Genomic DNA, 15,649 nt, shown 5'->3' with positions numbered 1-15,649 from the left:
AGCTAACCATCAATGGAAAGAGTGCTAAAAGCAAGGAAAATTTGTAGATTTTAAGGAAGAGAAGATGCACTAAGCTAGATTCCTCCGGGTTTGTTCATCTTAAACATGGACAAAGCGTCAAACATTTGTGAGGATTTCTTAATGTTCTGCTAGACCTAGATTTTTGCTGTTTTAACTGGAGGACGGTCACCATGATTTTTTGTTTAGAAGCTGAGCAGCTGAATCTGACTTTGGTAGGACAGTGAACGAGCCTCGGGATCAAAAATGAAGGTTCAGGGGAAGAACAGTTGGGGTGGCTGCAATGCGCCCATTTTCTCTCGTTCCTTTAAGTCCTACCCTTATATCTTCCAATTAAAGGTAGTCCTTGATTTACAGTCATTCGTTTAGTGACCAAAGTTGCAATGGCAGTGAAAATAGTGGCAACAGGCCCTTGCGCTTAATCATTGCAGCATTCCCATGGTTACCTGATCGAAATTTGTGTGCTTGGCCACTGGCACATACAGTATTTATAAAGGTGGTAGCCTTCCGGATTCCTGGGGTTGCCATTTGTCACCTTCCCAGTGGCTTTGCTTAATGACTGTATGACTCACTTAACGGCTGCAGTTATTTGCTTCATACCCGTGGCCAAAAAAAAATCAGAAAAACGGGCATGACCCATTGACCAACCATCTTGCTTAGCAATGGAGATTCTGGTCCTAATTGTCGTAACTCGAGGACTTCTATAGTTGCTTCAAGGCCAGGCAGACTTTGAACTCTGCAACCTCGGGGACCTGGTGTCTGGGATATTTTGACCTCGTTTGCCTGCAGTGATAACGCAGCTCCCTTTTTATGTTTAGCGCCACCTGGGAGAAATGGAAATTTGAGCAAATTTGATGGCGTGTTTTCTGCTGGTAGAACCCAGTAAAGTGTCTTAAGTGAGCTGTGAGTCAGAGATAATTAGCCATCGGATGACACCAAAAGCTTTTATCCTGATTTGGGAAACTGGACTGTAATTTAACATCGGCCAATCCTCACTTAGAGGTGACATGTTTTTCATTTTTTTGCAGTTGTATGGAGAACACCTCTCTAAGAAAACAAAAGCAAAGAAATATAAATATTAATGGATTTCAGCTGGGCTATAAATGCATGCGTCCTGCAATTTCTCTCTGAACATTTGGTGAAGACCTGTGTTTTTTCTGAAGGTTAATATTCAGAAATCTATACTTTACTGTTTCCATCTTGCCCGTAACTAAATTTTAATCATTTTAGCACAGAGTTCTAGATCCTTTTTGGAAGTCGTGAGAAGATCCACCACTCCAAACTGGCTTGCAAGCCAATTAAACCCATCAAAAAGATTTTCAGCTGTTTTGCTTAAACAGTTCAAATGGAATGGGGGGAAAAAAAGATCAAGTGACACTTCATTAAAAACAATGTCGCCTTAAAATACATCGGCCAATTCGGTGTGCAACTAGGAGACCCTCCCCAAATCTTTGTTCATTCCTGCCCCTTTTAATGGGAGGCTTTCCTACGCTGCAATAACCTTCTGCTGGTTACCTGCTTTTTAATGGGCCATCAAATTTATGGCAAAATATTCCATTCCTTCCTTTCGTTCAATATTTTTCCTTTAAGGGAGTTTAAAATTTCAGTGTTCTGGGGGGGAGGGGGTGACGTGATCCCCTTTTGCGACCGTGTGACAAGCAAAATCAACAGGGAAGCCGGACTCACTTAAGAACTGTTTTGCTAATTCAGCAACTGCAGGGAATTCACTTCACGACTGTGGCGAAAAGGGCTGTAAAATGGGACAAAAAAGCTATGGACGTTTTAGGCTCAGTTATGGTCTTAAGTCAAGGACTACCTGTGTCTCTTATTAAAAAACATTTACCAAGTCTGGGGATCTGAAAATAGGCACCGTGGTGAGCATCTGGCAGAAACAAATAGGATCCAGTTTCGCCTGGAGCGAGATTGGTGGTGGTACCCACAATTCCCAGTGCAATTTAATGGCTGATAAATAAACTTCTGATCCTCACAGGTTGTAATTGGCAAAGTAGCAGCATTCGGTTCCTTTTTTTCCTCCCTCTCCTCTGGCCATCAAAAGGCGGCTGTCCTTTGAGGTCACCTCACTGTTAGGATGAGGCCAGAATCCCCTGAGAGGCTGGTGGTCTGGCTTCTTAACTGGGCTTCATTTTTCTTCCTTTTTTCTTTTTCTTTTTGCAAGTCAGAGGACCTAAAAAATGAAGCATAATAGTCTTGAGGCGTCTTTATGTGGCCATTTCCACTGTAGGCGTTAAAACTTGGCAGATGAATTTAAATTTTGCCCAGAGAGATGGTTTAAGGCACTTTTTTTTTTCCAACCTGGGAATTTTAAGGTGGACTTCAACTCCCAGAATTCCTCAGTCAGGATGTGGAGTTCAACTCCCAGAATTCCCCAGCCAGCTCTGCTGGCTGGGGAATTCTGGGAATTGAAGTCCACACATCTTTAAAGTTGCCAAGGTTAATTTTTAGACTTGGCAGGGGAGCCCTTGGGAGGTGGGGTGGTGGAGGTCAAGTCTCCCCATCCCGGCTGTGCCTCTTAGGATTTGTAGTCCAACCACATCAGGAGAAGTGACTTCCTGCCCAATGGGGGAGGGGGGGGAGGTCACCAGGAGTGACCCAAGAGAGGGGCTGCTCCAAGCACCCCAGAGGAGCCTCCTTCAAGGTTTTCTCCCCGCCCCCCGGGGCAAGATAAAGGAGGCGCCCACCTTGAAGGAGACCCCAGGGAATTGAGGATGAGGAAGAGGAGGAAATTGGCTAGCAACTCAGCACCTCGGAAAGCGACCTCGGGGCCTGGGTGGGGATGGGGGGGGGGCTATTTCCTTCTCCTTTCAACTCCTTTATGCCTTGCACACCCCTCCCTTCGGTGGCTGGGTTATGCTGCCAGCCCCTGCACTCAGCTCCTCGGGAGGAAGCCCCCCCTCCAGGGAGAGAGCCCCCCCAAGCCAAGGCAGTCTACCGTTGAATTCCTGCCCCCCCTCCGCGCGGCAGAAGGGGACCGCCCTCCCCCAGCTGCCAATCGGGAGGCACCCAAGCATCCCCCCCTCCCACCCCCAAGTCCATCAGCCCCCCCTTCCCCTTCCCGGCAGCCATGCAGGTTCCGGGGCGCGGGGGGCGCTCGCTTGGCGCACTCAGCTTCCCGGGCTAATCAGCCGTCGCGGTGCGCGGAGCCGCCGCACAAAGAGCGGGGGTGTCGCTGCTGCCGCTCCGCCTCGGTCTCCCCCCCCCCCCCACTCCGCACCGTCAGCCCTGCCCTCCCCATCGCCGCCGCCGCCGCCTGCCAGGGAGCCGCTCCGAGATCGCGCCGCGCCCGGCCAGGTAAGTCCGAGGGGGACCGGCAGACAAAGCCCCGGGCATGCGAGGGCGGGGGGGGGGGCTGGAGGCCGGTGCAGCGGTGCGGCTCCCCCCTCCCCAGCTCCTCGGCGCCCCTCCCTACGGCTCCCCAGAGAGAGAGAGGAGCGATCGGGGGTTGCATTGGAGGCTGGGGGGCTTTTGCAAGAGGGGACCTGCGGTCTTGCTCGGTGCCCCCCGCCCCGCCTGCCGCATCCAGGGACCCCCTAGCCAAGCCCTGCCGGCTGCCCTCCCCCCACCCCGCGGCCGGAAGACCCCAGCCCCCCCCCCCAAAAAAAAACCCAACTTCTGGTACTTGGAGGCAGGGAGGAGGCGGGTCGCATCTCACCCGCCGGCGCTCGAGGCCCTCCTGCCCCCCCACTTCCTGGGGGGTCGAGAGAGAGCCATCTCGGGGTAGCCCCTCCGGCCCCTGTAGCTTGGCGAAGGGGGACCCCTCAGAGATTTGCAGCAGGGAAGAGCCGAGGGTCCCCGCCAGAAGCGGTGAGTGCAACCGGTGGGCCCTTGGCAGAGGTCTTGGGGCGAAGAGGGGGTCTGGCATATGCAGCCTTAACCTCCCCCCCCCCACTCTTCCCCGCTGGGTGGGAGAACAATCCCTCACTCAAGGCAGCCCGTTGGAAACCCTGGGGCGGCTGGGGAGGGGGCGCAGCTTTCCCCTGGCTTTCCTGCCCTGCTCGGGAGGAGGAGAGCCCCGGGGTGAGGAGGGGGCTGCTTGGCCTGGCTTGGTGGTCGGATCCCCTGGCTGCAGGCTAAGCCGGGGCTGCGGGTGTTAAACGGGGGCCGGGCAACCCAGAGCCCGAGCGAGATTTTCTCCGCCTGGCACCGGGCGGGCATCGCTTCCTATGCCCGCTATTGTGGAATTGCCGGGCGGGAGCGAGAAGGCGAGGCTGGGAGGGAGGGGGGGGGCAGAGCTTCGCCGTTGCTGCAGGCTGCTCAGCGCTCGGAGGGAGGGGGGGGAAATGGGGGTCCCTGCACCGATCCTTCCTCCTACCACCGCAGTCTCCTTGTTTTGTTCCAGTTTGACCTGTCCTGGCTGTGATTCCTGGCGGGTGTTTTCTTGCAGGCTCTGCTGGTTTGGGGCTGGGGGGGGGGGGGGGGGAGGCAGACATTGCTGGTGGCATGAAGCTCTGTGGGGCTGCAGATGGCTGAGGCTGGGGGCACAACCTAGGAGACCCTCTCTCTCTCTCTCTCTCTGTCCTCCTAAGAAGGCCTGGAGGTACAGATCATACACCCCAGGTGTAAAAATCACCCTGCGTGCCCACCAAGAAGGATTGGGCTGTCCTTCCACCTGTTTTCCAACCTTCTCAGGATTGGTGGAAGTGGGGAGGGGGGGGGAGGCGTTATTATTTCTCATCTTCTGCAGAGGTGATGCTGGTTTTAAAAAGGGAGGGGGGTTCAAATGCACGTTTGTTTTGCTCTGGAACAAGGTAAAGGTGAAAAAGAAAAAACAAACCCCAGGATATTAAGATGCTAGGATCCTTCTCTCTTGAAGATGCTAGGACCCTTCCCTCTTTCATCTCCCTTTTTTTTTTCTTTCTCCCAAGTTTTGCCTGTCTTTCCCCCCACTCCCCCCCCCTTTCCTAAAACCCTGCCTTGAAAGCAGAGCCTTTTGATGGAGTTTTGCCTCCCCGTCATAATGAGGTCTGTAGGGAGGAAGGCTCAATTAAAAATTCTCCGCTTCGTTTTTTCATGGAGTAAACAGTGTGACAAATTATAACCTGGATGTTCTCCTTCCCTCCCCCCCTCCCCTTTCCCACTAAGTGGGCTCTGACTGGATGCTTCTCCCCAATCCAGGCCAGGAGTAGCGGGATTGATTCCCCTCCCCGGTTCTGCACTTAATGCTAAATTGAGAAAAACAGTAGGAAGGCTTAAATGGCTGGCAAAAACGTGCTGTGCGCTTATAAATTTATTTCACTTTAGTGTTTTAGAGCCTCTGGCATTTGCAACTTGGAAATAATCCTGCTGCTTGCATTTGCGTACCGAGGGGACTGTGTGCCGTTTGCATTATAATCCTTGCATTGCTTGTGAAAAAAAAACCACAAGTATATGCATTTCTTTTGCATCCAAATACATGCACAACTAGAAATGGGATGCTTGGCAGAGCCGGTCCCCAAAGCCAGTTGGCCCACGACCACGAGATCTGTCCTTCCTATTGCTCCATCCGGATGGCCTTGGGATCCTGCCTCTCCTACATCCCCCTGGATGGATTTTGTAAAGCCTGCAAGATCAAATTGCAAAAGAGATTTTTATTTATTTATTTATTTATTCAGAATGCGGCTAGCAATGAAGGGCCTTGCTTGCCAGGAAAATTTCACAGCATTCGGATTTAATTCTATGCATACATAATGCTGTAAGCTGCCCAGAGTCATTTCTTGACTTATAATAGTTCTGATTACGGTTACCCATAAGGGTAAAATTCACATTTGGTGTGCAGTGCAGTTGCTACCAACTTTATCATTAATACCAGCGTCTCCACCCAGGATCATAAATACCTGGGTTCAGATCTCATTTCTACCTTAATCTGGGCCAGGTGTCAGCTGTGTTTCCCTTGCAAAGCCATTGTGTGAGCAAGGAAATGGAGGGTGGGTCTCCCCCGAGCTTCACGGAAGACGGGTGGGATAAAGAAGTCGCGGAATCTGGCAGTCTGGTCCCGAAAACAGCTTGCAATGGAGGAGAAATTCTCTTGAGGCATGACACAGGAGAAAGTGGACTCGCTCCAGAGATGCGCTGGTTTGAGCATCGTCTGGTCCAATGTAAATCCATTCTTAATGCTGGGGCTTAAAGAGTTCCCCACTTTTAAAGCGTTGATTATACCAATGGTTGCATTGAACGACGCCACTAAAAAACGTCATGTCTTAATACAACTCTAAAGCTGGGTTGCTCAACCTTGGCCACTTGAAGAGGGGCGGACTTCAACTCCCAGAATTCCTCAGCCAGCCAAGCTTAGCTGGCTGGGGAGTTCTGGGAGTTGAAGTCTGCCCCTCTTAAAGGTGGCCAAGGTTGAGAAACAGTGCCTTATAGACATCTCCATGCAGCAGAAAATTCCTTAGGCACCTTCCAAGAATGGATGTGCCCCTATAAATTTAGAGAAAGGCAGATTTTGTGCAGTTCCAGGAAGCCAAGTATGGGCCCCTCATGGCCCTGCCCTCTTCCCTTCCTCCCCCCAAGCACCTGAGCTGCCTGTGGGCCCACAAGAGCTCTTTCCAAAAGAAAGACGGCAAGCCAGCAGGCGAAAGAAGCTTTATTTTCCATCCCTTTGAGCTGCCCCATCTTTCCACCAAGCCTTCAGCTGCCTGCTTCCAGGAGACAAATAGGTGGCTTGCATTCTGAGGTCTGGCCCCTTATCTACCTGGCGCTCAATTTCTGGAGTAATAAATGTCTCCTTTCCAATTAAGGTGTTGTTGTGATTAAATGGTATTCTTCTGGAGTGGCAGACATGGCTGCGGTCAGGTTTGGCAATGCTTGCACTAGCATTAGTGCAAAAGCTCAGGGAGAGAGAGAGAGAGAGAGAGAGAGAGAGAGAGAGAGAGAGAGAGAGAGAGGAGAGAGGAAAAAAACTTAGTTTAAGTGCAGCTAAGTGGCAGGCTGAAGGTACCATTGATTGACAGGATCGAAGAGCAGGTGAAGAGAGTGGATTGGTCCATCATAGGAGAAGGGCGGGGCGGTGGATTACTCAGACACATTTTGAAGCCTCCCTTTAATACAGGTCGCCCACGACTTGCGACCACAATTAGGCGACCAGTGTTTCCGTTGCAAAGCGAGCCGGTTGTTAAGTGAATTGTGCCAATTTGAGACCTGTTGTTGTTGTTAAGGAATCCCTGCAATTGTTAAGTGAATCATCTGGTCGTTAAATGAACCCAGCTTTCTCCATTGACTTTGCTTGTCGGAAGATCCCAAAAGACAATCACGTAAGCCGGGATGCTAGAAATACGTGCCGGATCCAAGCGCTTGAATTTTGATCATGGAGTGTCAATGTCGTAAGTGCGAGGATTGGTCATCGGTCGCTTTTTTCAGCGTTGTTGTAACTTTCATTTCATTTCATTTCATTTATTCAAATTTCTATACCGCCCTTCTCCTTTCGGACTCAGGGCGGTGAAAGGTTGCAAGTCAATGAAAGGTTGCAAGTCAAGGACTATCTGGATGGTTAAAGGATTGTGCTCTGCTTTCGTTTGAGCTATCAAGCGGTCATTTTTTGTTGGGTCAATGCTTGGGATGCAAACTGGCTTGTCATTTTGGTGAAGAATACCCTGTCAAGTTCGCTTCTGAAAGATCAGAGGCCATTTGATGGACAGCATGAAATGATGTGAATCCGCCCAGGGCCCTGAGCTTCTCCCTCCGTGTCGTGCAACAGCCTGGTGTCCTCTCTAGGAGAGGACCAGGCCTGGAGAACCTCAAGGGCACCAGGTTAGCTGTTTTGCAGTTTGTTCATGTGAAGACCGGCTAATGGGGGGTGGGGGTGGGGCAGATGTGCTTCCTGCAATTAAGGCAAATTGGTTGACCCCATTGATTATCTTGCTAGCTTGCTCCTTCCCATCAACGTTTTAGAGGCTGAAGCTGCAGCGTAACTCTGAAGATAAGACGGTTGGGCGGCCAGGGCAATTAGAGCCATTGGTGGAAGTGACACTTTGCAAGGACATAACGTATGACTTGACCTTCAGTGGCTGAACAATATCAAAAGGAAGGGCATTCTTTCTTCCCCAAGATTTAGTAATTATCTGACAACGTTATATTTGTTTGACAGCCAAATCCTGCATGTCTGTACTTGGAGGTGAGAGCCTTTGAATACTGAATGGGAGGCCGCAGCATCCTGATGATGGAATACCAAGGTTGTCCTTTCTTTCTTTCTTTCTTTCTTTCTTTCTTTCTTTCTTTTTTTGAGTCGGGGTTTCCAACCTTGGCCACTTCAAGACGTGTGGACTTCAACTCCCAGAATTCCCCAACCATCAACCAGGTCTTAAAGTGGCCAAGTGGAGACCCCTGTTTTAAGTAACCCCACTCCGGGATCAAAGCTGGGATTTTTGCAAACAGAGCAGGGATTTCTCCTGGGCTTCGTGCTGCCTTTTTCTGAAACGAGGAGCTGATGAAATCCTCTGCAATCCAGGGAAGACCCTGGCAGGTTTACAGATTCAACTCTTCCAGCTGAACCAACTGGAAGATCTGAAGCTGTTGCTACTGAACAACCAAGCTGGTAGTGACGGTAGTTAGTTATTATTAATTTGGTATGAAGAGTGGGATGCAAGGAACAATTAAGTAGAAAATAGAATAATAGTGAAATGTTAGGATCAAGGAAGGAAGGAAGGAAGATGAACGAGAGTGGGAAAGAAGGAAGGAAGGAAGGAAGGAAGGAAGGAAGGAAGGAAGGAAGGGAAGAAAGGAAGGAAGCTGGGGAGAGAGAGGAAGGAAGGAAGATGGACAAGAGAGGAAGGAAGGAAGGAAAGAAGGGAGGAAGGAAGGAAGGAAGGAAGATGAGAGAGGGAAAGAAGGAAGGAAGGAAGGAAGGAAGGAAGGGAAGAAAGGAAGGAAGGTGGGGAGAGAGAGGAAGGAAGGAAGATGGACAAGAGAGGAAGGAAGGAAGGAAAGAAGGGAGGAAGGAAGGAAGGAAGGAAGGAAGGAAGGGAGGAAGGAAGGAAGGAAGGAAGGAAGGAAGGAAGACGAGAGAGGGAAAGAAGGAAGGAAGGAAGGGAGAGAGAGGAAGACGGATGAGAGAGGAAGGAAGCAAGGAAGGAAGGAAGGAAGGAAGGAAGGATGCAAATAACCTTCAACAACTCCACCAACTCGGAATATTGTCCTCTTGTCCAGGAGGGTTTGCTGAGATGAGCAGCTGCACAGCAGGTTCCAGGCAGAGCAACGTCTCTCCCATTAGCTGCTCCCGGTTGATTTCGAATGGAGAGCTGGGGCTTCGCATGCAATGCGGTGTGCTGGTGTCTCTTCTCCATAAAAATATCCCAAACCTTTCGATTGGCCAGCAGAAGGAAGATGCACTGAGCGGTGGGGGGGGGGGACGTGGGATGGGGTGGAAGGGTAAGCATTGAATCTTGCGTGGGAGCTAATTCAGCCTCCCCCCCTCCCACACTTAAAAGCAGGCAGATAATCAATGGGAGGTTTTAGGAGAGGCTTGGTTTATATTTTGTCAGCCAAGCGAATTGATGCTAGGGTCGGCACCTGGGAAGTCACAACAATGTCTCCCTCCTCTCTTGGTGTGTGTGCGGAAAAAAATGGGAGGCAAAGCCTGATTTGCTGGCAGAGATGGCCCGTGTGTGAGAGAGAGAGAGAGAGAGAGACGGAAAGTGCTTTGTTCCTTTCCCCAGGGGTCTCCTGCCAACATACACACGTCCGCCGTCTCCTTTTTGCACCTGCTTCCCTTCACAATGAGACCCTCAGCTTTCACCCCGGCTGGGTTTCTAGTCCCCAACATTTGATTAAGGAAATCTGCAGGTCAGGGGCAAAAAGGGGAAGCCCATTCAGATTCAATGACTTCTTCCTTCGGCTTCGCTTTATTTCCACTTTTAATCAAAGCGTTGTGCCCCTTAAGCTCGTTTTAGATCAAGGTTTGCAAAGGGTGGTGGTCCACCATGGGCAGTTTTTTTTCAGTGCCCTGGTCACTTGGAACAGTCGCTAAACAAAGGATGGTAAGTCAAGGGCCACCGGTACGATTTGCAACAATCATTTTGCCCAGCACTCTAATCTTTCTGCTTTTCTTTTGGGGGGAAAAAAAAGATCAAAGCAAAATAGCTGCAAATGTAAACAGCAAAAGAAATTTCATGTGCCCTATAATGCTTTAAAGGCAAGAGATTTCTGCTGGTGCTTTTTCGTTTTCCTGGTACAAAAATAATCCGTTTCAAATTCATGCAAGTTATGAGAGAGAGTGTGTGTAATGTATACGTGTATGTATATGTGTGTAATCTAAGAACAGATTTTGCAGCCCTTTCTTTCTTAGAAATGCAGATTTCTAATGTTGTTTCTAAAACAACATTAATATATTTTTTTTTAAAGAAAAGAACTAGGCCTGCTGTGTTGGGAATGTAAAACCAGCAAATGCTATGCCTGGTTACTCACAGGCTGGCTGTGTTTAGATTCTCAAATATGCATCTTAAGCCCCATTCAACATAAACAGTACAATTTCTACGAGGAGATATATGGATGAGACAAAAAAAAAATCTGCTTTTGATGAAGCTTTATGCACTTGTCAAAAGGAGCGATGCATTCATTTTTTTTTTTTTAATACTTTGGTATTACAGTAAATAGGTCTCTCCATTAGAATGTCTTCGATGAGCATTTTTCTGGCCGTGTTCGCCCCCCTCCTCTCCATTCGATGTAACTGGAGCCATCTGCTAACAACTGAACTAATTAGAAATGTTTTCAACCCCAAAAACATTATTACGATTATTTAACTCCTGGGAAGAATAGCCATGCTCCAGTCCTCTCTTTGGCAGTGCAGGAAAAACTCACCTCAACCCGTTTGTGTGGATGGGGAGGACCTGGAATGAACGACTTGGGTTGGCATGGCAAGATCTCAGAATGATTTGCTTGGATCAGGATGATCACGGAAGAAAGGGAGGGAGGGAAGAAGGAAGGAAGGGAGGGAGGGAGGGAAGAAGGCAGGGAGGGAGGGAGGGAGGGAGGGAGGGAAGGAAAGGAAGGAAGGAAGGAAGGAAGGAAGGAAGGAAGGAAGGAAGGAAGGAAGGAAGGAGTGTTGTATCAATCCGGTCTTGGCCCTGAAATAGAGGAAACAGTAAGAAAGAAACTCAAGATTCCTTGCCTTGATTCTCTTGCGGGTCATAGAAGGCAGAGAGAAGATTTGCAAGACTTTCAGCTTCTGTGTATTATACCCTGCAACTATAAAGGAGGGTTCCAGGAGCGTCTGTGGGGTCTGTGGCCTGTTTTGGCCACAGAGCTCACATCCTCTCCCAGGGAAAGTTGACTCCTGTGGTTGGTGGTTGCTGATGAGTAAGGAAGTTCATAGGCCTTTGAGAAGCGGCTGTCCGGATGGTGTCAGATCCTTGGTTATGCAGCCAGTTCTCTTTGCATGCGGATTGAAGGGCCAGAGAATACAATGTGGAGGAGCACCCCGTTTTCTTAGGTGGTGGAACTTCCTGGCCCCTTAACAACTCCGGCATTGGGGGTGAGTAGAGTTGCAAGATCAGAGGCGTCCTTCAGAAGCCACCTCTGAAGGCCACCACAACAAGCATCATGACCTCATTTCCAATGGCGCATGGCAGCTTTTACCTTCTCGGTCTCTTCTCAGGACCCCTTTGTGCATGTCCTAGAAGCTGGGGCATGAAGACCATGTATGTTGAGTTGTAGCCTCCTCCTGGAGCCAATCCATGGTGGACCTCTGCCTGTAAGAGCCACTCAGAAGGTGTCTCCAGCCTGGATCTCACTCTGCTCTGCCACTTCCCTGTCTTTCCCCAGCAACAGTCTTCTTTTAGGGAGTGTCTCTGTGTGTGTATGTCTGTTTGTGTGTGTTTGTGTGCATGCTCTGATTTCGGGCTTTATCGAATCGTTTCAGAGAAAAAGTTGGGGCGAGATATATCGCCTGTGCCTTCACTGCTGGGTTCGGAGGTTTAGAGAGATTACTTAGACAGCAGGATTTAGAATCTGCCAAGGCAACGTTTGCGCGATATCGCTGGGGAACAGTTCTTTATAAATCCTCATCTTTCCAACGTTAAGCTTTTATTATTTTTTTCCCCCTTGCGGAGCTGAATAGTAATTCTCTCCTACCATCTCTGGCAATTCAAATCCTTAACAGTGTGGATTTTTAATCTCAACTGGCCAGGAGAAGGGAGGGAGAATCATCAGTATCGGGCGGTGCTGAGTGTCCACTTTCTCTTCTGAAAGGACTCCAAGCACGCAATCAGAATAGAGCTAGAAGAGATCCTGCAGGTCTTCTAATCCAACCCCCCGCTCAAGCAGGAGACCCTGTACCATTTCAGACAAGCGACTGTCCAGTCTCTTCTCCTCACTTCTCCAGAAGAGAGATGAAGAAGAGGTCCCCCTGGATCATTGTGGTCCATCTCTGGATGGGATCCCTGCTTCCTCTTTGAAGGACAGAGCAAGCAGCTTGTCCAGAAAGAGTTAATTGGAGTAGCTGATTTGATTCCACTTACTCCCTGGAGGAGCAACCTGTGGATGAACTGCGGTGGCCAGTTTCTCCACCATCCACCATGCTTGAAGGTCAAGAGGCTCTGTGGTCCAGAATCAGCTGTTCCCCACTTCATCTCAGCCTATTCTCAGGAATAGGTTCCTGCTAAGATATCTTAAAATAGAGAAATTGTTCTTGCACTTTAAATGTATACAGATGGGGAAAAGGTCGTTTCAACCTTGAAATGCCAGCAAAGTGGGGACTTGTAAAAAAGGCCTGGATGACAGCAAAACCTGTAGGTACTCCCGACACTGAGATACACAAAGGAGAAGGACTACGTTTCCAGATGGAGACATGTTTCCCTCTTAATTTGTCTATCTTTAGTTGAGTCTAAAGGCAGTGGGGTGTAGCCGTTAAAGTTTTAGCCAACTGTCTTGCCATGCAACTGCCAGGGGTTTAGGCTAGTCTTCCAAGAAAACCATGTTAGAATACAGGGCAAAGCAAGTCTGTCTTATTTCGAAAGGAAACACCCCTAGGAGTTCAGCATGACTTAAGGGTGCAAGCCCCCCCCCAAAAAAACTAAGAAAAGCATGCCGAGTTTCTTCTACCCAGTTTCCTTTATTGTTCCTCACCTCTAGGCAGAAATCTTGCCAAATTAAAGCAACATCATTGGATGCTCAGGGTTGAACTGTGGGCTCCTTGGTGCTCTCTGAGCTTGGTGGTTTTCTTGCAGACATTTCATGACCAAACTAGATAATATCATCAGTGCATCATCAGTGATGATGTTACCTAGTTTGGTCATGAAACATTTTGCAAGAAAACCATCAAGCTCAGAGAGCACCAAGGAGCCTGCTGTCATCGCCGCCTCCTCCTCCTCCTCCTCCTCTTCTGTTCCATCTCCTTCTCCACTCTGCAATCCCCACATCCTTCTAGTACTGATGAGGTGACCTAGCTGGGTCATGAAACATCTGCCAGAAATCCACCCAAGGACCCCACACTCTGGGAACCTCTAGGGAGGAGCTATCTTAGCTCTCTGTTGCCCAACTTTGACTTTGCTGTCTCTTGACCCTCTGGAATGCAGCCCCTCCCTCCCTTCTGGGAATCCAGACTACATTCCACCACAAGGACCCCCTTTGTCTGGCCAACAGGGGCCTAGATCTACCAGCAGATCCGTGATTTTCCTTCGCCCGTTAAGTAGCTGGATTGCTCCATGGCCGATATACAGTCTCTGTCATTTTCGTGCCCTTTGGGGTCAGCTGGGATGTGTGTCTGTGTGTGATATTTCTTGACCCCGAGGTGTTATATATCTTAGGGTAAGGGAAAGCTCTGCCCAAGAGCAGCGTGGGATAAATCTCCCTTGTCGTGATGACTTGACACCTCCCCTTCCAAAATAAATGATGAAGAGCTTCAATCTGCAGGCAAGGGAGTCTCGTTTGCATGACAAATTGGAGCGCCTTCCCAGCCCACCCCACCTCCGTTCCCCCCCAAAGGGCTCTGGAGCAACAGCTCCTTGTAAATCTTAACAGACTCTAATAATATAACAGATGATGCATTTAGGGCTCTGGTGGAAGAGAGCTACAGAAGGGGTGATGTGAATGTATCTCTGTGTGTTTGTGACTGTGTGCAGCTCTTGTTCTATATAAGTAGTCCTCGACTTAACAACAACATTTCCGTGAACCTAATTTCCATCACAAGTCAATTTTACAACAATTTTTATAGCGGTGATCATTAACCAAATCCAGCATCCCCAATGGGCGTATTTTGCCAGAATTGGCAGAAAAGGTTGCAAATCAGGGAGCCAGCCTGCAATTGTGTGACTGCAAGATGCTACAACCAGTTGTACATGAGAGCTGGTTGCCAAGTTGCCGAATTGTGAGCACGTAACCACAAGGGTGTTGCAACGGTTGTTCGTGTGAATTCAGGTCGTAAGTCATTTTTTCCAAGTCCGTTGTAACTTTCCACTGTCATTCAACAAATTGGTCATAAGTCAAGGACTACCTGCGGAATATTTGGAGATGGGCAGATAGGGAAGGAGCAATGCTGCCTTGAGAATTCTGGGAGGGGAAGTCCACACATCTTCAAGTTGATGAAGTTGGGAAACACTGGTCTACAAAGGAGACAACAGCACCGGCTCTATTCTCCTTACAGGAACCAGCCCTGCGAGTAATAAAGATTAAATTCTGCAGATCAGTACTTACACAGTTGTAGATAGCAAACTAGTTTGAAGGAGGAGTGAATTTCAGGTTGTTTGGCTCACTCACGGTTGAAACTTCTGGAGTTTACACTGAAGTGACAACCTGGGTCACCAGGGGCCATATGGAGGGTGGGTTTTTGCACTCATCTGCTTCCATTCAATGTTATTTGCTGGCTTTGGATAAAAAGCTCACCACTGCTTAACTGGTCTGGTGGAGAGATGGTCATTCATCTCTCCACCAGACCAGGGTTCCTGGCTCCTCTACTTCATAATTAGAGATTTTGGGGAGATCTTAATAGAATTTGGGAATTCCTATCCGTGTGAAACAAGTAACAGGCCCGAAAATCATAACGAATGAATATGTATAAGTTTTATCAGCATGCAGAGTGTTTAGTGATGCATTAAGCTATTTCTTTGCTTCATTATGCTTATCGATCACCGTATTCCAAATTAGATTCTCCGCAACAGGAAGACCTTCTCATTCTGCTTCTCCAAAGCCACGGGAAGCTTTTGAGTAACTCTGCAGCACTGAGATGCATATTCTGATTTTTTTAAAGCTGGTCTTGAAGTCTTTTTGGCATCTTCTTCCCCTTCAAAATATCAGCTTAAAAAAAAACAGTAGAAGAAAGCAGAGATAAGAAGAAGAAGAGGAAGAAAAACCGAGAGAAAGAAAACTTGTCTAGTTCCTTACAGGGGGCAAAAAGGCTACAACATTGGCTGAGCCGAGACGTGTGGCCCAGCTCCTTCTGGTTGACCTGGGGAAAGGGTGTGTTGTGTGAAGTGTTGGTGTGTTGCATTGTGAAGTTGGGGGAAGGAAGAGGGACAGATGGGGGAAGCATTCACAGGGTGTGGGTTGATGAAGCTTTAGTGCGAATTGGGGAGGTGTTGGGAGATCAGAACTTTTAAGATGGTGGTCCATCAAACAGTTGAAGCTTCTCCAAGCTGATGGCCAGTCCTTGACAAGCTACAGGGCATTGCTGCAAGGACAGCTGTGGTTTGCAAGCTGGCCAGAGGTG

The 15,649-nt window shown here is 48.9% G+C and overlaps 1 protein-coding gene across 4 annotated transcripts in view; it reads left to right on the top strand.

Moving 5' to 3' along the window:
* Positions 1-2,961: 2,961 nt before the first annotated feature.
* The window catches only part of APBA2 (amyloid beta precursor protein binding family A member 2), a 60,196-nt gene continuing 47,508 nt past the window's right edge, over positions 2,962-15,649 (top strand). Inside the window, exon 1 of one of the 4 annotated variants that reach the window (XM_034409420.3) lies at positions 2,962-3,327. The gene's annotated coding sequence lies outside the window, so the exon portion shown is untranslated. Of the gene's footprint in view, positions 3,328-3,453; positions 3,841-15,649 lie in introns of those variants that run through there. The other 3 variants (XM_034409416.3, XM_087878298.1, XM_034409419.3) reach the window with 3 other exon arrangements.

The sequence above is a fragment of the Pantherophis guttatus genome, chromosome 13 (genome assembly GCF_059756535.1).
Source record: "Pantherophis guttatus breed Tessera chromosome 13, ASM5975653v1, whole genome shotgun sequence".
NCBI classification, from domain to species: domain Eukaryota; kingdom Metazoa; phylum Chordata; class Lepidosauria; order Squamata; family Colubridae; genus Pantherophis; species Pantherophis guttatus.
Note: the sequence above shows the minus strand (reverse complement) of the source record. Positions and strands in the feature narration are given on the sequence as shown.